The sequence below is a fragment of the Heteronotia binoei genome, chromosome 7 (assembly GCF_032191835.1).
Source record: "Heteronotia binoei isolate CCM8104 ecotype False Entrance Well chromosome 7, APGP_CSIRO_Hbin_v1, whole genome shotgun sequence".
Taxonomy (NCBI): domain Eukaryota; kingdom Metazoa; phylum Chordata; class Lepidosauria; order Squamata; family Gekkonidae; genus Heteronotia; species Heteronotia binoei.
In genome coordinates, this window is record NC_083229.1 from 112,355,064 (window position 1) to 112,377,094 (window position 22,031).

Sequence of the window (22,031 nt, forward strand, 5' to 3'; positions counted from 1 at the left end):
ATAGTCTTTACTAAAACCCCGCCCCCCCATTTCACTGGCTGCCACATTGACTTAATAACCTCCTATCATAATCTTTTAAAATGATGAGCCAATTGGAGGTTGGTGGTAGGGGGCCCATGATGGGTGGGATCACACTGGGAATTTGGTGCAGCAGTATCCCAGCTTTAAAGAAGCTGTCTGTGCAATGCATGCTGCAGCAATCACATGGCCCCTGCCCTGCTGCCAGGAGAGGCACGGGTTGCACATGTGCAAGAGGCATGGGTTGCACATGTGCAAGAGGCACGGGTTGCACATATGCAAGAGGTTGCTCCTGTGCATGCAGAGTATGTGCATTGGGCACCCCGGGCATTCAGACAGCTGGGAAACATGCCCTGCATGTGCTTTAGATATCTGGAACTTCCCGGTAGTGATTTAATCCAGTCCCATCCCATCCCAAAATGAGGTAAGTATAGATGGGACTCAGGGGGAAGATATGTGTGTGTGATCATGTACATTAAATATGAAGGGGCGGTGTGGCTAGGTCAGGTTAAATCTCTCGTGTGATCTCACCCACAGTGTAGGCCAGCAGCACATTAGCAGAGAGCAACCCACATGTCCTTATAATATAATATGCACAGTTGGTACAGAATGCTGTGGTTAAAGAGTTGGCTGGTATGGCTCATATATGGACCATATCAATCCAGTCTTCTTCCATCTCTACTGGATTGTAGTTTCCTTCCAGGCTCAATTCAAGGTCCTGGTATTGACACTTAAAGCCCCATGCAGCCTGGGGCCAATATACGTTAAGGATCTCCTTCAACTGTATGAACCTCCCCATTCACTTTGGTCATTTTAGGAAACCCAACATTGGTTGTCCCTGCCATCTAAATGCTAGATTAGAAATACAAAACACACCATGCACACACAATATGTAAAACTATACTGTTTTTTTAATAAGTCATGACCCTGTGTAATTCAATGTCTATGAAATTCTATTCTATGAAACTTAATTTCTATCTCTATTATCATACAATATGGTTCCCCTACATCACTATTCCATCTAACATCAAAGGTATCTAATTTAAGCTTAAATATACAGGGCTTCAATAATTTGTACAACAGGAACATGTGAATCTACAGCATTTACAATTCAACAGGTATGTTCAACAGGAGAATCCAATGCAGATCATCAGGTAAATTAACTCTGATTCTTAAAAATGAGTACCAGTCTTTAACAATAAGCTGACCCGGAGTTCCCAGTGTTTCACACACGAACCTTCTATACTTCTTGATTGACTGTTTACTGTTAACACGATGTCCTCTTCATCCTTATTTGGACCATAGCATACATATTCAACCGGGTTATACTTTAACTTTCCTCATAGGTATCAGTCTGGCTTCACTATAATCACCCCCCGAGCTACAGATGAGCATCAGACTTGTTTTTTCTGTCATGCTTTCCACTGAATTATATTGGTTCACTTTTGGCTTTTACTTTTCGTTTAACAGGTAATCCAGTAGTCCGTTTCTAACCACGCTTCTTCAGAAGCCTCAAAAAATGATATTATTTCAAACAGGAAAGCCTGTATTCTTCTCATTCAGGTTCTCATGAATGACTTCTCTGTCTTGTGATGAAAAGCTCTTAGCCTGCTCTTGGGCTTTGATTGTCCCTGCCATCTGAAATTAGATGGCTGGCCTTCTCAGTTGTGGCACCCAAACTTAGAATCTCCTTCCTCTATTGGGAGAAGAAGGGAATTACTCTATTGGTGTCTTTTGCCCACAGGTGAAGAGCTTTTTTGTTTTGTCCAGCCCTCATTTTATTATGTGTTTTAACATAATAGAGTGTGTGTGTGGTTAACAGCCCTTCTTTTATTATGTGTTTTAAATTGATTTATTTGATCATTTAAAATATATGTTAATTCTCAAACTTAAAAAAAATACTTTGACACCTTGAGGACCCTGATCAGGTGGAAAGGCAGCAAAAAATGTTTTAAATTAAATTTATATGAATAATTTCCCCTTTCATAACTCTTGCACCACCCTCACAATGGGGAAGGAGACTTTTGCAGTAAGGGATATAAATCTGCAAATGAAGAAGGAGGAGGAGGAGGAAGAGAAGGAGAAGAAGGAGGAGGAGAAGGATGAGACGAAGAAGAAGAAGAAGAAGAAGAAGAAGAAGAAGAAGAAGAAGAAGAAGAAGAAGAAGAAGAAGAAGAAGAAGAAGATGATGATATTGGATTTATATCCCGCCCTCCACTCCGAATTTCAGAGTCTCAGAGTGGCTCACAATCTCCTTTATCTTCCTCCCCCCACAACAGACACCCTGTGAGGTGGGTGAGGCTGAGAGGGCTCTCCCAGAAGCTGCCCTTTCAAGGACAACCTCTGCCAGAGCTATGGCTGACCCAAGGCCATTCCAGCAGGTGAAAGTGGAGGAGTAGGGAATCAAACCCTGTTCTCCCAGAAAAGAGTCCATACACTTAACCACTACACCAAAACTGGCTCTCCAGGAAAAGTCATGCTTCTGACTTTCTGAGGGATGTATGTATGGATATATTGCAACTTCACTCAATTTATCTATCTCCAGATAGGAGAAAGGGTGCTGGTGATGGGGTTGATTTCTGTATCCAGCAATGCTGGAAGCTATCTGTGCTGAGAATACATCTGTGCTTGTGGAATGCAAATATAGTTATATTAGGTATAGCTGTACCTCTGTTTCTTAATGGGGAAACATCTTCAGGAAATGATGGATAGCGAATTAGATAATGTACTGTTAACTGTAATTTCAAAGGGAGATTAAAGCTGTGGCGTTTAACAAGCTGGGAGCACAGGACCGAAAGGTTTACGCGAAGGAGGGCAGAGAGCTCTCCATCCATTTCCCTAATTAGTGTTTGACAGGCTGAATGTTTTATGTGGTCAGAATTTATCAGGGATGAAAATAGTATACAGAAGCATGAGGCTGTTTATATAATGGCAGTTTTTCATCACGTCAGAACCAGAACAGGTGCTCTGCGAAGGTCAAGGCAAAGGTTCCTTTGAAGGGAGCAGTGATTGATGGAACATGTTGTTTGCAGTAACTACATAATTCAGCATGTTTGATCCTGATGATTGCCTAGGTGCTGGGGGGGGGGGTGGAGTTGAATGTGCATCTGTTTGCTCTCGGCACTTGGTTGCATCATGGAGAATTAAAAGGTGTGTTTGAAGTTGCACATTTAAAACTGCTGCGCGGTCCTTCCCATAAATAATTCCTGACTTCATTGGTGAGCTCATGCTGTATGAAGCAAGAGCTGTGAAGTAAGGTCTGGACCGATTGGCAGCCAGGGCTGTATGCTCGCTGTGATGCTGTGCAAATGCTGGGAGACTGCAGAATGTGGCCCTGGGCAGGGACGGGCACAAAACAGCTCACAAACTAAAATTCGTCACAAATTCTGGGTGGTTCGTGGTTTGCAAAGTGATGTTTGTGGAAGGGTGCCTTTGGTGCTGCTGTTAGTGGTGGTTTGTCGAGGTTCGTGAATGAATACGTTTCCAGACAGATTGTCTCTGCTCAATTAAAGTGTTCACAAAATTCCAAGGCAAGGGGAGGGTGTGTGTGTGGAATTCTCTAGCCTTGGAAACACCAATAAGAGCCCTCCAAAGCTTACTAAGCACAGCAGGCTGCCGATAACAAATTTCCCATTTTGCTCTATGGTGTCAGAATGCTACATTTGCTGCGCGAGAGGCAGGGGGAAGGGGATGAGGCTGAACCCTGGTTCTTCCTTGATTTATCCTCCCATTGGAACTCCACCTACGCCACGATTGTGTGTTTGGTGGAGCAGAAGAGCATGGTGCAGGATGTTATTTCCTCTATGACCATCCAGCATGGGGAAGAGGATCTTAGCTCAAATGACTGGCTGACCCTTTCCTAAATGGTGCATATCCTCAAGCCCTTCCAGGACTCCACTGACACGTTCTGCTCCCCTAGGGCCAGCCTGGAGCAAGTCATCCCCCAAGAACTTACAGGGCTCTTCTTACAGGGTCTACTGTAAGCTTTTGGAGGATTGGCTACATCAAGGGGGCATGGTCTAATGTGCAAAGGAGTTCCTGCTACAAAAAAGGCCCTCCCTAGTCCTGGAAGCAGAACAATCCCTGAGAACCTCCATTTCTCCCATTCTCCCCACCTCTCAGAAAAGACAAGATTCTTGATTATGAAGATATACTTGAATGTTAAGAGGGTAATGCTCAGTAAAATATTGAAGCATTTGGCCTCTGGCAGTGCTCTGAATAACTAAGCCTGAGTTCACTCTTGGAGTTCATGCATATGCCAGGGAGATTGAAAAAAACACTATAAACACCGTTGTGAAAACAGCCCCATCCCTACCTCCACTCCAAGCCCCTTATATGTTCTCCACAGAAGAAGATATTGGATTTATATCCCGCCCTATACTCTGAATCTCAGAGTTACAGAGCAGTTATAATCTCCTTTACCATCCCCCCCACACACACAGCAGACACCCTGTGAAGTAAGTGGGGCTGAGAGAGCTTTTTACAGCAGCTGCCCTTTCAAGGACAACTCCTACAAGACCTATGGCTGACCCAAGGCCATTCCAGCAGGTGTAAGTGGAGGAATGGGAAATCAAACCAGGTTCTCCCAGATAAGAGTCCTCGCAGTTAACCACTACACCAAACTAAACCAGGGTTGGCAAATTCTAGGTGTCACTTGTTGGTCTCCCACTATTACAATTGATTTGCAAATGATCAAAATCAGTTCTCTTGGAAAAATGGCTGCTTTGGAGGGTAGACTCTATAGCATTGTACCCTGCTGAGGTTCCTCCTATCCTCAAAACTCACCCTCACCATGCCCCATCCTTCAAATCTCCATGCATTTCCAAACTTGGAGCTGGCAACCTTACATTCAACCCACATCACACTAACTTTGCTCAATTTCTAGTGCATTCGATTCAGCACAACTATAGAGGAAAGAAAAAAGTATGTAGTTGTAAAATATCCAGCAATCTAATGAAAATGGAAAGGAGAAATTAAGACAAATCGAACATACTGATTCCTCTTCCAAAAGAATAATAATAATACTGGTTTTCAGAATAAAGCCAGAAGATTCACGTGGGTTTTTTTGTACCTTAATGTTAACTTCAGTTAAAAATAGTTTCCGTTGTATGTGTTTCATTGCTGAGACATGCCTTTTGCTGGCTGGCTTCCAGAGCGTTGGTTAATGAAGCGGCTGCAAATAACTAACTGTAAATGATGCCCGATAAGGCTGCTATTCATCCAATTGAGGCAAACAACATGCAGTATATTTACCATAGCAGAGTGAACAGCAGCTTTGAAAGGCCATTTCAGGTTAGGAAAACGATGTGTGCAGAGAAGTGTCATCTCCCTCCCAGCTTGCTGCAATCATGTTCTATACATTTCTGTTGTGTAAGCTTCATTGACATCCAGTTTTGAAGCACTTTTCAGACAACTGGCAGTGTGAAGAAATGTGCAGGACCCCTGCCATACACATGGAGATCTCCACGGGCAGAAGTGAAATTACCACCACCGCCACCACCCTGCTTCACGGTTTACCCTGCTTGAGCAACTCAAAACAGACTCTGGAGTTCCATACCTGCCCCCAGGGGTGGAATTCTAGCAGGAGCACCTTTACATATTAGGCCACAACCCCTGATGTAGTCAATCCTCCAAGAGCTTACAAAAAAGAGCCTTGTAAGCTCTTGGAGGATTGGCTACATCAGGGGTGTGTGGCCTAATATGCAAAGGAGCTTCTGCTAGAATTCCATCCCTGCCTGCCCCCTTCCTCCAGTCTAAAATCTTTGAAATCTCTACAGTGCTATACTGCTATAATGCTTATCTTCAGTGCTTAGAGGCAGGTACCTTCCCACTAATCTTATGCACCCTGAGCAGAACAGAAAAAAACCAGTTTCATTGTCACTGGTCATCAATGCTCCAAAGTGCCCCCTACCTCCACCTCCATTTCTAACCTTATAGCAGAATGCTGTTGTTTCCCCCCTTATCCTGGCCTATAAGGTATACCACTCCTGCTCATTTTTAACCTACCCCTTTGAAAGAGGGGACAGAAAAGGAAAGTTAGAGACCTCTGTGTGTTGGCGCTATCTGATCCATAGGAAGTTCAGGCAGGGAAAAAAGGGACAGATTTTATTTGGGGACATGACAAAGGTGAAAGAGGCATAAAAAGTTCATAGAACTTGTGGCACAGCCAGTGCATCAGCATGAATGCGCAACAGGAAACCACACGGTGGTCCCTCCGACACTATGTTGGTTGTCATTGAAGATACAGAGTGCACTATTTAGGAGGAGGAGTACAGCTTCCAGTTCGTATCATTTTCCAAGCACAGCATGGCCTTTCTCCTTGCAGATATGACTACACATGCTGCAACAGGGAGCTGAGCCACTGAGTACCGGCAGAACTCGAGACACCCAAAAGCACACTCCGCCATGTTCTAAGCCCCACTGAGCTGGCAGTTGAAGAAAGATGAATGCCTTCCACAATAAGGCTTCCTACACTACTGCTGTATTGGGAAGGCCCCAACCTGCTGGAATCAGCTCCCTATGGAGATCCGGGCCCTACCTGGCTTGCTGGCCTTTCGTAGGGCCTGTAAAACGGAGCTGTTCCGCCAGGTTTTTGGACGAGGCAGCGGGCATCTATCTATTAGATCGGTCAGTCCCCCCCTCCTGCCTTCTGTCTTACTGCACTACTGTGTTGGTGCTATATTGTGATACTGTCTTTGTACTATACCATCTGCTGTCATATCATCTTGCTGAAGCATCTTGTTGCACCTTACTGAATGTTGAGATTGATTTTATTATGATTTTATTTCTAATTGATGTACTCTGCTCTGAGCCCTCATGGGGGAATGGGCGGAATATAAATAAACAAAATAACAACAGCAACAATAATAAGCCACAAACAAGGGTGATAGTCAGGTTCCTGTGCACAGGGCTTCTCTTTTTTTAAAGAAAAGGCCCAGCAGGAACTCATTTGCATATTAAGCTACACCCCCTGGTGCCACCAGCCAGAACTGCGTTCCTGTGCATTCCTGCTCAAAATAAAAAAGCCCTGCTCTGTGCATGAAAACATTCAGCAATCATAGATACACTCAGGGCTTTTTTTTTGTAGAAAAAGCCCAGCAGGTACTAATCTGCATATTAGGCCACATCCCCTGGCATTACCGTTGCTTTACACAGGGCTTTTCCCAAGCCACCCGGAACTGCGTTCCTGTGCGTTCCTGCTCAAAAAAAAAAAAAAAAAAAAAAACCCTTGATACACTTACAGCACAGCTCTGTGAAATGACCAGTGTGGTCTGTTATTCCCTGGAGTGTAGAAAAGAGCAAGAGTCCAGTAGCACACATTAAAGACTAACAAAAATTGTGGTAGGGTATGAGCTTTCATGAGTCACAGTCCAAATTGTATTAGTCTTTAAGGTGCTCCAGGACTCTTGCTTTTTTCTACTGCTACAGGAGAACTAACATGGCTGCCCATCTTGATCTATCTCCCTGGAACTGCACTCCACAGAAATGTTTCCTGTTGATATATTTCTATGCTTGTTGGATTAGTGCTGTGAGTGGAATGTGGGTCCCTCCCATCAAGAGCCCTGATGTAGTATGGAAAGTTCAGATGTTCGATGACACCATTCATGATCTGTGCATAAGAAGGAAAAGAAAATAATGAAGCTGAGAAAGCAGCAAAAATATAGTGCAGACTCTACCCATGGAACACTTTGTCCTTAATGAAAGGACAGGACTATTTTTTTGTTTAAAAAAAAAAAAGGAACATTCCAGGTGTCCTGGGAGTGCTGCCAATGAAACAGTAACAAGGAGCACCCATTGTTGCTCTATAGAACTACTGCAGAAAAAATGGATAAAGGATAAACCTAGGGAGAAAAACAAAGCAACACTTTGAATACCTTGAAATTTATATTTACAGACCATGAAAATGGTAACAGAAAGAGCATACGAAATACAGACAGGCATGCAAAAAGAAATTCTTCTAATAACCTGGGAATAGTGCAAATTAGAACTGAACACTATAGCACTATAGCACTATAGCAAGAAAGAAAGAAAGAAAGAAAGAAAGAAAGAAAGAAAGAAAGAAAGAAAGAAAGAAAGAAAGAAAGAAAGAAAGGAAGGAAGGAAGGAAGGAAGGAAGGAAGGAAGGAAGAAAGAAAGAAAGAAAGAAAGAAAGAAAGAAAGAAAGAAAGAAAGAAAGAAAGAAAGAAAGAAAGAAAGAAAGAAAGAAAGAAAGAAAGAAAGAAAGAAAGAAAGAAAGAAAGAAAGAAAGAGTTGTGAATTTAGGGGAAATCCTTGAACCCCTGTAGGTTAATTGATGTAGCTCATGCACAACTACTATATCAATATTTCATTGTCCCAAATTTATAGGATAAAGTTCCGCCACCAAGCCTAGCTGCAGGGGTACATCCACCAGCAATGGGGAGCCCAATTCTGCAAGGACCTACTAGTGTAGCCTCAACAGGGACTTCTTGGACAATCAGGCAAAGCAACACAAACCCCCTTCACTTCATGCTGTAGAGCAGGGGTGGCCAACGGTAGCTCTCCAGATGTTTTTTGCCTACAACTCCCATCAGTCCCAGCTATCACAATAGCGAAAACACCCACCAAGGACATACATTCCCAACTCAGTGATTTCTTCATATGCTAGATAAAGAAAATTAGAGGGGTAATACCTCAGGAAAATATAGGGATGCCAGCCTCCAGGTGAGACCTGGGAATCTCCAGGTATTACAGCTCATCTCCAGACTACAGAGATGGTTCCTCTGGAGAAAGTAGATGCTTTGGAGGGTAGACTCTGTGACACTGTATGCCATTGAGGTTCCTGTCCTTACCAGGTCCCACCCCCAAACCTTCAAGAGTTTCCCAACATGGATCTGGCCACCCAACCCCCTCCTCTAGTTTGGTATAGGGGTTAAATGCATGGCCTCTTATCTGGGAGAACCAGGTTTGATTCCCTACTCTTCCACCTGCCACTGCTCGAGTGACCTTGTGTCAGTCATAACTGTCAGAAGCTGTTCCAAAAAGTGCAGTTTCTGTCACAGCCAGGGCTTTTTTTTTAGTAGAAACACACAGGAACGTAGTTCCGGTTGGCTTGGTGTCAGGGGGTGGGGCTTAATAGGCAAATGAGTTCCTACTGGTTTTTTTCTACAAAAAAAGCCCTGGTCAGAGCTCTCAGCGCCACCTATCTCACAGGGTGTCTGTTGTGGGGAGGGGAAGGGAAAGGAGATTGTAAGTCTGAGATTCCTTCAGGTAGTGAAGGGTGGGGTATAAATTCAACCTCTTCTTCTTAATTCCCCACTGGTGGCCACGGGGACCTGGCAATCCTAGTCACAGAGGTGCAATGTTTCTGGAATATCACGGTGCATGTGTGAAGAAAGAAAGGAGGGACAAGTCTCTTTGGCAGCTGTAACAACCACACCCCGACGTGAAATCTCCTGCAGAAATGCTGCAGAGTGCACATGGAAGGGCAAAGTTGGAAAAATATTGAGGAAAGCGCAAAGAGAATTCTCATATGTAGAAGTTCTGTTGCAGTCCATGTGCCTCTGCCTTTGCAGTGGCACTGAAAGCAACATGGAGAGTACACACCGTGTGGAAACAGCCAATAGTGGGCTTTTCTTGAGCAGGAACGCACAGGAACACAGTTCCAGCTGGCTCGGCATCCATGGGTGTGGCCTAATATGCAAATGAGTTCTTGTTGGGCCTTTTTCTACAAAAAAAGCCCTGTGCGAAACAATGGTGCCACCAGGGGGTGTGGTCTAGTACGCAAATAAGTTCTTGGGCTTTTTCTATGAGAAAGCCCTGTGTGAAACAATGGTGATGTCAGGGAATGTGGCCTAATATGCAAATGAGTTCCTGCTGGGCTTTTTTGTAGAAAAAAATGAGCTACATGGATCAGTAGTAAAAGGCAACTCTGTTCCATCACTCTGCTCAAGCCACACATTCCCAGATGTAACTGCCGTTGCTGGACTATTGCCTTTTGTTCTACTATTTTTGACTGCAAACTGTTTTCTGCATTCTACTGTTATCCAATAAATGTTTTCTCTTTTAAGTTGTTTGAACTCAATAGGGTTGACTATACACATCAGTCCTTTTCAAAAAAACGCAAGCTTTACCAATCTGTGGCTTTGTGATATGTAATACGTACAGGCTCCCTACTCTGAATCTGTGTGAGTATGGGGAAACTCATGCCCCTGGCTTAATAGGACCTCAGTGTATCTTTTTCAAAGAGCTGCTCCAGTTACACCATTAAAGGGGCTGTAGTGAATTAAGTGGGCCAGGTGTTGATGTTATAAGCAAAATGCTAATTTTATAAGCCTAAAATCATCTCCATTGCAGTAGGCTTTCTAGATGGCCCATGGGGAGGCATTGAGCAAGAAAATAATTCTGGGGAATTTGCTGTTGATTTTCAGTTTGGAGGGTGGTTGTTTTTGGGAGGAGTTTTTTGGGTACTTTGACAGAAAAAGAAAAATAACAAACAAAAGTACAGTATATTCCTTGTTACAAATAAGAGAGTATTCACCATCCTCCGTGGGAATTTCCTGGAGCTTACAGTAGGCCCTATAAGAAGAGCCCTGTAAACTCTTGAAGAATGCGCTACATCAGGGGTGTGTGGCCTAATATGCAAAGGGATTCCTGCTACAAAAAAAGCTCTGCTTACCCTTATGCAGCAATGCCTCTCTAGCAATTTTTTCCATCCTCTCCCTCTGTTAAATATATTGATGCTATATTGCAGGGGTGACCAAACTTGCTCAATGTAAGAGCCACATAGAATAAACATCAGATGTTTGAGAGCTGCAAGGCATGAACGTTAGATGTTTGAGAGCCGCAAGACAGGAAGGAAGGAAGGAAGGAAGGAAGGAAGGAAGGAAGGAAGGAAGGAAGGAAGGAAGGAAGGAAGGAAGGAAGGAAGGAAGGAACATATATGAACATATGAAGCTGCCTTATACTGAATCAGACCCTTGGTCCATCAAAGTCAGTATTGTCTTCTCAGACTGGCAGCGGCTCTCCAGGGTCTCAAGCTGAGGTTTTTCACACCTATTTGCCTGGACCCTTTTTTTGGAGATGCCAGGGATTGAACCTGAGACCTTCTGCTTCCCAAGCAGATGCTCTACCACTGAGCCACCGTCCCTCCCCGAAGGAAGGAAGGAAGGAAGGAAGGAGGGTGGGAGTGAGAGGTGGAAAGGAAGCAACTTCTAGTTAAATGCATTCTGCAAGTCACTAGCTGGATTGGCTTGGAGAAGTGGTTTAAAGAGAGAAAATCCCTCTCCAAGCCAGCCAACAGGGCAGTGGGGGCTTTGAGAGAAAGAGCCACATGTGGCTCTAGTTGATATGAGCCTGGTCTCCTCAGGGCCGGGGATTATAAGTAGATTTTGTGATCCAGACCGAAGTGCTCTCCGGGGAACATGTGGGGAAAGGCGGTCCCTCAGGTATGCAGGCCCCTGTCTGTATAGGGCCTCTTAAGATTTGACAAACTTTCTAATATTTCTCCACACAAAAATGGGAAAATAACCAAAACATACAAAGCAGACAGATGGAAATCTTCCTCATGCCACTGTGGCCACATAGGAGAAAGTAATTTTAAAAGTATGATGGGAGTAAGGTTTTATTAGGACAATTATAATTCAAGAAGCATTTTAAGGTAGATGCTGAGCGGATATAATTTAGTACCCCTTCCAGTGATGTCAGGGGTGTGTGGCATATGCAAATACGTTGTTCTAATGTGCTCCAGGAGAGCCCCGTGGCGCAGAGTGGTAAAGCTGCAGTATTGCAGTCCTAAGCTCTGCTCATGACCTGAGTTTGATCCTGGTGGAAGCTGGTACAGGTAGCCGGCTCGAGGTTGACTCAGCCTTCCCTCCTTCTGAGGTTGGTAAAATGAGTACTCAGCTTGCTGGGCGGGGGGGGGGGGATGTAGATGGCTGGGGAAGGCAATGGCAAACCACCCCGTAAAAAGTCTGCTGTGAAAACGCTGTGAAAGCAACGTCACCCCAGAGTCGGAAACAACTGGTGCTTGCACAGGGGACTACCTTTTTAAATGTGCTCCAGCACCTTTTTTTCTACACAATGACCCCTGAATGTACCTACCTGATGGGCTTAAATCAGATGAAGAATTGCCTGTCCTCAGGTGACAGAAGTTTGGTGAGAAGGCTGAGATCACGGCTGCAGATTTCTCAACACCTTCAGGAAGGAAGGGTTTTCTTTGGGATGGGGGAATAGATGCAGGTGCTAAACTGATGTTTGTAGTGAACGTATACTAAACACACATGGATGTTTAACAGTGGTAAGAACTAAAATAGAGCATAATTTTCTTTCTTAATGGTGTTAATGATTCACAAGTCTTGAAAACCATATAGAATTACAGTAAATTGGTTTTGTTATTTAAATTGGTATCTTTGACTCGGACCCTTTTTTCCTCTTGACCAGCCTGGTCAGAAGGATTGGGGGGGGAGGGGGGGACGTATGAGCAAAGATCTGAAAAAAAAGAAAACTCTTATGGCTTAATAACAAAAAAAGTCCCAACAGCTGCAGAGGATCACATGAATGAATAGTGAAGTCTGACAACACCAGGGCCTGATGCTTCTCCACATCAAAAGGTCCCTCCAGAGAACTGTTGGGGATAAACAGCTACTCATAGCAGGCTGTGTGATTCTTAAAAGGCTCTGTGTACCTTTCATCTCACTTGTTAAGTTTTCATTGGCCTTTTTTTCTGGTAGATTTCCCTCAGTATGAGTTACTAGCATGTGCAAACATTATATTCAGACCTCTGTTCTTTTCATTCTCTCCAGAGGCTCATTTTAGTCAAACAGAAAATCTGGGTAGTTAATATAAGCTCAATATCAGGACTTTCTCTGTCTGGAATACAAACAGGCATCCACTATCTTCCGTTTATTTTTGCCTCTCGTAGGGCTCTCGTGGGCTAACAGTTGCCAGCTCACCCCACCCCCCACCCCCCCTCAGTTTAGTAGTTTGGTTCGATGTCCCCCCGCTGAGAGTGTTGTCAATGACGGCTATTTCTCTTGGACAATAAGAGCCATCCTTCATGACAGGCTGAAGACCACCCTCATCAGTCTTAACGCTTCACCTAGAACAATGAATGCCAACATCACATCTCTAAAATAAAGGAGAAATCCTTTTGATCTTGATCTGGCCCATCGTTGTACAAACAGTTGGGTTGCCAGGTCCGTCTCAGGAAATACCTGGGGATTTTGAGGATGGAACCAGGAGACTGAGGGTGTAGCCAGGAGTAAGGCTGTGACAAATATGACTGACCTCCAAAGGGAGTTCTGGCCATCACATTTAAAGGGACTGTGTTCCTTTTAAATGCCTTCCCTTCTCTGGAAATAATGGAGAATGGGGCACCTTCTTTTGGGGCTGATAGAATTGGACCCCCTCGTCCAATATTTTTAAAACATGTTTTTGTTTAGGAAAGGCATCGGATGCTTTGCTGAAAATTTGATGCCTCGATCTCAAAAAACAGCCCCTCCAGAGCCCCAAATACCCACAGATAGTCTCCATGGGTGACAATGGACCAGTCTCCATAGGTGATAATGGAGCACCCAGTGGACATTTAACCCCTCTCCCCACCTTCTGACAACCTTGAGGCAGAGGAAGAGCCTCCAAACCAGGGAATCCTTTGCCCCCAACTGGAGATTGACAATCCTACTCGACAGTCAAGTTTTCAAGCTTTTTAAAAGGGGGAATTAGAAATTTATTTAAAATGGTGAATCCAATATTGTCAGGGTTTAATCAGAATCTGTGCTCACCCCCAGATTTGTAGTTTTGTCCAAAAAGTACAGCCGTAGAATATGTGGAATAGTAATAAAGACGAAAGCTGCTCAATCTCTACTTCCTATATCACTGAACTCCAATTCACAGACTTTTGTTTGACCTGGGTGCAGGTCTAGTTGTTCTTAAGCACTCATCTGGACAAGCATAAAACCTGGGCAATTTTGAAAACAGCTAGCAGCAATTCCCATAGTCACAGTGGCACAATTCCCATAGTTACAGTGGCATTGCTTCAAGCCAACACAAACATGGAAATCACAGCCTACTGTCTCAGTGATTACTCATTACTCCAGTATGTAATCAGGGACAGCCTGCTCTGCTTGCATGTAAAACAAGATGTTTGGTGTGAAGTAGTCTTATTTAACTGTAACCAGCCTCCCTGTAATCTGGAACCTTCAAGAACAGAGGGTTTGGCTTCCAAAGGAGCATCATTTCCTCCCTCACCAACCCTAGTGTAAATTGTTTATTCCCAGGGCTTTTTTTTTTTAGCAGGAACACACAGGAAGACAGTTCTGGAGGCCTTGGCACCAGGGGGTGTGGCCTAATATGCAAATGAGTTCCTGCTGTACTTTTTCTACAAAAAAAGCCCTGTTTATTCCAAACCTGGCTTATAGTTTTGAGGCCCAAAATATCCAGCCAAAATAAGAAGGAAGAAATTCCATATCACTGGAGTTATATATATTTGTTTCCATCATTGATCTATCTAGCTCAATGTACTCTATCTGCTAAGATCAGCACTGAGTCTCTGTGGTGAGATCTCAGACAGACATTTTTGGCAGCCTCGTATAGCGCCTAGAGTGTTGGACTAGGACAGGGGTATCCAAACTTGCTTAACATAGATTAAATGTCAGATGTTTGAGAGCTACAAGACATGAGCAGATACCACACACACATCTTAAAACTGTTAATACTTATTTTGCAAAAAGAACTTTTTTTAAAAAAAATGGTTGTGTTGAAAAATGGGAATAATAACAATCCCCGTAAGACCAGCTGGGAATAACAGTACCCATAAGTCCAGCATAGAGAAAGTTTAGGGAATTGTTTTTGGCAACAGTGGGAGAAGAAAACACACATGTACCATATAAATCACTGACCACCATTTCCATCATTCTGCATCTCTCTTTGCCTTGACACCAAGGTTCATAAATACAGCTCCTACAAGAGCTATGAAACCAAGGGGGAACCCTGCACAGCCCTCTTTAATCCCATCCCTCTGTCCAGTTACTCCCTTGGCTCTTGTGCCTCTTTCCCCACTCTAGGTGACCAGGCATCCTCTGTAGGGCAGGAGAAGAACTTGCAAGCCTGCCTATTTCCCCCTCCTTCCCTGCTTCACACACAGCAGAAATAGTCACCTACCTATGGGTCAGTGCTCAGAGGCTGACTGAGGTCCCAATGCTAAGCACACTTACTTGAGAGTAAGCCTGCATTAAGTTCCTCCTCGATATCTGGAAGCCACACAATATGTGTGAAAGAGCCACATGTGGCTCCTGAGCCGCAGTTTGGCCACCTCTGAACTAGGAGAATCCAGACTGAATCCCTGCTCTACCATGGAAAGTTGCTGGGTCACCTTTGGTCAGTTTCACTGTTCTGGATGACTTTGGTCAGACTTGTCCCAGGTCATTTACACCTCATGCAGGGCTTTTTTGGTAGCAGAAACTCCTTTGCATATTAGGCCACACCCCTCTTATGTAGCCAATCCTCCAAGAGCTCACAGGGCTCTTAGTACAGGGCCTACTGTAAGCTCCATGAGGATTAGCTATATCAGAGGTATGTGTTCTAATATGCAAAGATGTTCCTGCTACAAAAAAAGCCCTGCATCTCAGTAACACTATGGGTGTTTTCGCACTCACGTTTTACTGGCGCCACGACCCTCCTCACGCCGGCGAATCTTCATGGATTTCGCACCAGAAGCGCCGGCGCACCCAGAAGCGCCGGCTACTTCCGTCGCTAAGCCAGCGCAAACGTTTTCCTGCATCTTTGCGATTTCCGTTTGCGCTGGCTTAGCGACGGAAGTAGCCGGCGCTTCTGGGTGCGCCGGCGCTTCTGGTGCGAAATCCATGCAGATTCACCGGCGTGAGGAGGGTCGTGGCGCCAGTAGAACGTGAGTGCGAAAACGGCCTATAAGTTCATTCTGGGTATAGAACACAAGTAAATACTATTAGAGAATCTCTACATATTCTAAGTTTGTTTTATTAAAACATAAATATTATTGCATTATACCATCCATCCATCATTGTTACCTAGGTAATTAAAGGAGAGTAATTACATGAGTCTGTAAGAGTTTCTTATCCCAAAAGTAAGCAGTTCACAGGCAAGGAGCCTCTTCTGAGAAGAAGCTCTCAATCAGATGTGAAATTCTAGCAGAAGCTCCTTTGCATATTAGGCCACACACTCTGAGGTAGCCAATCCTCCAAGAGCTTACAAAAAAAGAGCCTTGTAAGCTCTTGGAGGATTGGTTACATCATGGGGGTGTGGCCTAATATGCTCCTGCTAGAATTCCACCCCTGCTCTCAATCAATACAACTTTCCATATTGATAGGATTTTAGGATCCTCTCCTAACAGTAGTTAACTGTCCCACATGATAGGTGTGCATGTTTTTTGGCTAACACGTTATCTTTCCCCAATGAATTTTATTCATAAGAACATAAGAGAAGCCATGTTGGATCAGGTCAATGGCCCATCCAGTCCAACATTCTGTGTCACACAGTGGCCAAAAAAAACCCAGGTGCCATCAGGAGGTCCATCAGTGAGGCCAGGACACTAGAAGCTCTCTCACTGTGCCCCCCCCCCCAAAGCACCAAGAATACAGAGCATCACTGCTCCAGACAGAGTTCCAACAATACACTGTGGCTAATAGCCACTGATGGACCTCTGCTCCATTCAGGGGATTTTAAAACAAAGAGATAAAAAAACCAACCAGAAAATATTAAGAGAAAAGAACTTCAGACACCATAAGATATTATACTTAGGATAACTTAGAATAATAAAGTTTGAATTTTAAAGGAGCCACTGGACTCAAACTTTGTTTTGTGACTTCAAACCACAGGGGCTACCCCCCCCCCCTTGAATCTTTTTAGAATATATAAAGAACGTTAGTTTAATGTTAGTACTTCTTATCTTAACAAAGTCTAAAAATTATTATAAATTTCTCATACATATGGATATCTTCTAGCCCTCAACCAACACTCCCATTCTTGAATCATCATTTCTTTAAAGCTGGACATTCTTGCGTTTCTCAGATATTTCTGCACCTGGGCTTCAACAAACTGTATCTATTGTTTTCTAAGCTGCACAGGCCATACAATTGTTACCACTTTGTATTCTTCTTACTGTTTCTCAAGGCTGTTATTTTGGGTCTTTAGCCTCCCCTGAGAGGGCAGATTTCTTCCCTTTATGTTTGCTGTAATATCTTCTGTGATCTTTTTGGTCAAGTCCAGCAACTATTCCCCTATATTTCTGGCTACATCTGTGAAAATGTACTCTCAGACTAACGTACCTCACAGGTTTGTGAAGATAAAATGGAGGAGAGGAGAGCCATGTAAGACACCTGTGGTCCCCTGTAATGGAGTACTAGCCCCCTGTGAGGGAAGCATTTCTTTTAAAACAGGTATTACATAAATTATATTTTTCTATCACACAAGATATTTGTTTTGAAAAAGTTTCTTTGGTTCAGTGTGCAGAACTGGTCTTTTCTGATGGATTAAAACAAAACTAAGTAACAAAAACCATTCCAAAGAACACAGGGCTTTTTTGTAGCAGGAACTCCCTTGCATATTAGGCCACACACCCCTGATTTAGCCAATCCTCCAATAGCTTACAGGGCTCTTCTTATAGGGCCTACTGTAAGCTCTTGGAGGATTGGCTACATCAGCGGTGTGTAGCCTAATATGCAAAGGAGTTCCTGCTACAAAAAAAGCCCTGCAAAGAAATCTTCATCTGCGAAGAAGAAGAGGAGGAAGAAGAATTTTTTTCAGTACACAAATAGGGTTTTTTTTCTTTGTGTGTGTGTGTGCACTGCACTTGGAAGTCATTATGATTCCTGGGGACTGACCCCTCCTGGGGGCCTGGAGGATATTCAGAGAGGTGGCTGAATAAAGCCTGCCCCTGTCCTCTTGACTGGGTATTCCAAGGAGGTCTCCATCTAAATACTTGGCAGAGTCAACCCCGCTTAGGTTCTGAGACTGGGCTTGCCTGGGCTATCCGAGTCAGGGCACAGTCCGTTCATTTAAAGAACTCTTGGTTTGTGTTGAATGGATCATATTGTTTACTTACAATTCAACCGAAAAACACCACAAAATAAATTGGGAGGAACCACTTATTTCAGGTTTGTTATCCGTCTCAAGATGTCAAATTTCTGTTTTCTTACCAGAGAACAATTGGACTAGAACCCAAGCCATAATGGAACCATGGAATAACAATGAAGCAAAGCTGATTGAATCCATTCACTCCTAAATACTACTTAATAACAGTATGCTTGCAAATGGTAAAGCTTGATGAGCAATTTTTCCCTCCAACCTCATGGCTGTTGTCCAGGATGGGACAATTGTGATATGTGTTACCTGTTAAATCAAAAGAATGAGAACAGCAGCAGGAAATCTGGCTAAGTGTTTCCATATGAATTCCTAATGCAATACACTGACCATTCTTATCAACCATAAAATATTCCATCTGAACAACCAAAAAGCCTCGTAGTGTACCTTTTTAGTCTGGGCCTGTTAGGAGAACTTCTATTAAATGCTACTTTATGTTCACACCATGTTGTTTGTGCCAAATACCTCCAAAATGGTCCTGAGTCAATCATGCTCACTATACTTTTCGGCAAGGGTCATTTTGTAGAAAAATAGGAGGCGGAGCTCGTTAGCATAACTCATTAGCATATGCCACCCTCCCTCAGCCAAAAGAAATCCAATGCAAGAAAGGAGAGCCCTGGCTGAGTGAGATACAGCCAGCCCAAGCAGACCTCGCTCACCTGGGGCTCCCCTTGGCTGCCCCCCACCCAGTCAAAAGGCCAGCAAGCCACCCACCACCCAAAATCACATAAGAAGCAGAGAAAGGGTGGCACGGGCTTCTCCAGGGGTTAATGAGGGCTGCTGGGGGCATGGCAAAGCTCCTGGTGGCTGGCTGGCTGCCTGCTCTCCTAATCCAGGGATTGTTATGCAACTGCACCTACTATTCAATGGACAAGGTAGGTGGGGAGGAAGAGGGGGAACTGTCAGAAAGGTTCAGGAGCTGTGTTCCTGTGAGCTCCTGCTGAATCTGAGGCCTGCTTTTCTGCCAGGTGAGGAAATAGGCTTGACATAAGTTATTAAATGTGAACTTAAAAGTCCTGCTGCTTGTAAAGAGAATGTTCTTGTCATTTAGAGAAATCTAATCTCCCCAAAGTATCCTGCTGAGTCTGAAACTGACATTGTGCTTGTCTGAGTTTTTAACAGTCATCTGGGCTGGCATGATGAGAGCAATGCGCAATGGTTTGTCCTTCTTGGAGACAAAAAGCACAGGGCTCTGAGTTGCTTTATGATTTTGCAAGCTTAGCAGAAACAAAATGCACAGAAGATGGGTTTGAATAGATAACATGGAAGAAAGGTAGATTGACAGTGCAATCCTAAACCCCTGGACCTCAGTGGATTTACATGGGTGTAACTGTAAAGAAAAAAAACACCTTGTAATGAATTTGTGCTTTGTTGAAATATGGGCACATTTCCTCAGGGCTGAATACCAGTGAAGTACATTCATTATGTTGGGCATAGTTCCACTAAGTCTATATGTTGGGCATAGTTCCACTAAGTCTGCTTAAGGCTTGTGAGTATTGAGCCTGATTCACTTAACAGACAGGAGTCCAGAAGGTATTAGCTGAGCTGTGCTGAGCCCTGACATCTGCAATTCTTCCCCCTTTTTAGACAAAGGTATGCTTATGTGTGTGTAGACAACACAAGAACACAAGAGAAGCCATGTTGGATCAGACCAGTGGCCTATCCAATCCAACACTCTATCACACAGTGGCCAGAAAACCCAGGTGCCATCAGAAGGTCCATCAGTGGGGCCAGGGCAATAGAAACCCTCCCACTGTTGCCCCCCAAGCACCACTAATACAGAGCATCACTGCCCCAGACAGAGAGTTCCATCTGTGGCTAACAGCCACTGATGGACCTCTGCTTCATATGTTTATCCAGTCCCCTCTGGAAGCTGTCTATGATTGTAGCTGCCAACGCCTGAGCCGCCCTGAGCCTGCTCCAGCGGGGGAGGGCGGGATACAAATAAATTTTACATTACATTACATTACACCTCCTGTGGCAGTAAATTCTCCATGTTAATCACCCTTTGGGTGAAGAAGTAATTTTGACTAGAGTACTCTAATCAGGCAAATATACTAGGGTTGCCAGTCCTCCTGGTGGAGGGGGGCCCCACCTCCCCACCACCGATCAGCTGGCTGGCATGGGGGAACTTATCCTGAAAAAGAGGGCAATTCATCTGATGCGCAGCAACTTGACTGCCCATATGACCCAGAAGTGATGTCATCACATTCAGGATGTCAGGGCGAGGTGGTGCTCTGGTATTTGAGCAAAAACTCAGCCAAATTTGGTAGAAGTCAAATGTATTTTTAGTTATTTTTATTTTTAGTGGATTTATATTCCACCCTTTCCCATATGGGCTCAGGGCAGATTACAGACATAATAAAAATCTAAATCAGTTAAAATCTAGCAATAAAATAATAGTATACAATTAGAACAACACAACTCAATACCATAGAGTTTTTACCAAAATGTTTTTGCTCAAATACCTGCTCAGTAAGTTTTTGCTCAAATACAGCTCAGTATGTGACACCATCACATCCAGCCCTGATGGCCCGGATGTGATGGTGTCACATACTGAGCTGTAGCCGATGTGAAATTGCTGCTGGAGACGTTCTGCGTCCCTCTTTTTTGAAAATTGTGTAAAGAATTTATATAATTGAATCAATATTGGTCCCAGGTCTGATGAAGACTGGAAAGAAACAAGTACTTAATCGATTGGCTTGTCACCACACTACTTTGGGACTTGAATATACATGTGTTGGACATTTGGACTGATTTCTATGTACTGTGAGAAAAAGACCCCTAATTTTAGAACATCGTCGTCACCCATTTGGTTGCCAGGGTGCCTGGAGACTCAACTCACACACATCTGCCAGGAAAACATGGGTGTTGTCTACCAGACTGTAAGGGACTTTTGTGAGTCCTAACAGCCACAACGTTGCAGCAGCACTCCGTGTCTCTGGAAGAGTGCTAACCAGGAGAACAGATGGGTTTCCAGCCGCTCCATGAGTGCACCATCTCGACCGTTGTAGCAGAAGAAGTTGCGCCGCCAGGAACTGTCCGGGCAAGCGGATTCCAGCCTTGACCATAGAATCCATATGGGAAGGCTAACATCACCAGCAGCTATCTTCCTGCAGTGCCAGACTCCATCACAGCGAAGTGGGAGGCTCACGTACTCAACAGATGTCACCTATGCATAAGGTAATCAAGCTTATCTTAGGCGTGGATCCTGTCAGACTGCCTAAGCCTTTGTCCAACGGAACCCCAGTGAAGGAATGAAGAAGAGGAAGAACATCTTCACCCAGAGCCAAGTTTCTTTGTATAGATCAGGTGTTACCCTAGGTAGCAATTTGGCCATCCATTGTCACCTTTTAGATAAGTTTTGATAGCTTTTTAATCACCTCCACCCCAATAATTTCACCCATTCTTTCCCTTAATGGTCATCCTGGAGCCTTTAGCCCATTGTTACCTGGAAGTCCAATCAGGTAACCAGAGCCAGGTGTGCTCATTGGCCAGGTATGAGCATCCAATCAGGTGCCCCCAATAAACTGGCTATTGGCTACCACATAAGTCCAGCCCTTATGGTCATTGCGGAGCCTCCCCTTTTGCTGAAGTCATGTACCAGCTGACCACCTGTCATCCGTCCTTGTACCTCCCATTCCCTAAGGGCTCAAGGTAGTCCTTATAACCTGTGACCCAGCTCCCCATAGATGTGCATCTAGCAGTACCCCATTCCTGCTGTTTAGATACATCCCCAATTCCTGATCAGTTGAGGGTCCCTTTCCCCTAGCCCTCATTTGTTGCCATTGGAGCCTTCCTTGAAGACTACGATTGGTAATTATCACCCTGTTTGTCCATCGTTATGTTACCTCTATGCACTTCTCTCTATTTTTATTAGGTCTGTATGTATTTTATATGAGTATTGTCTTGTGTGTTCTATATTTTTCTGTAATAAATTC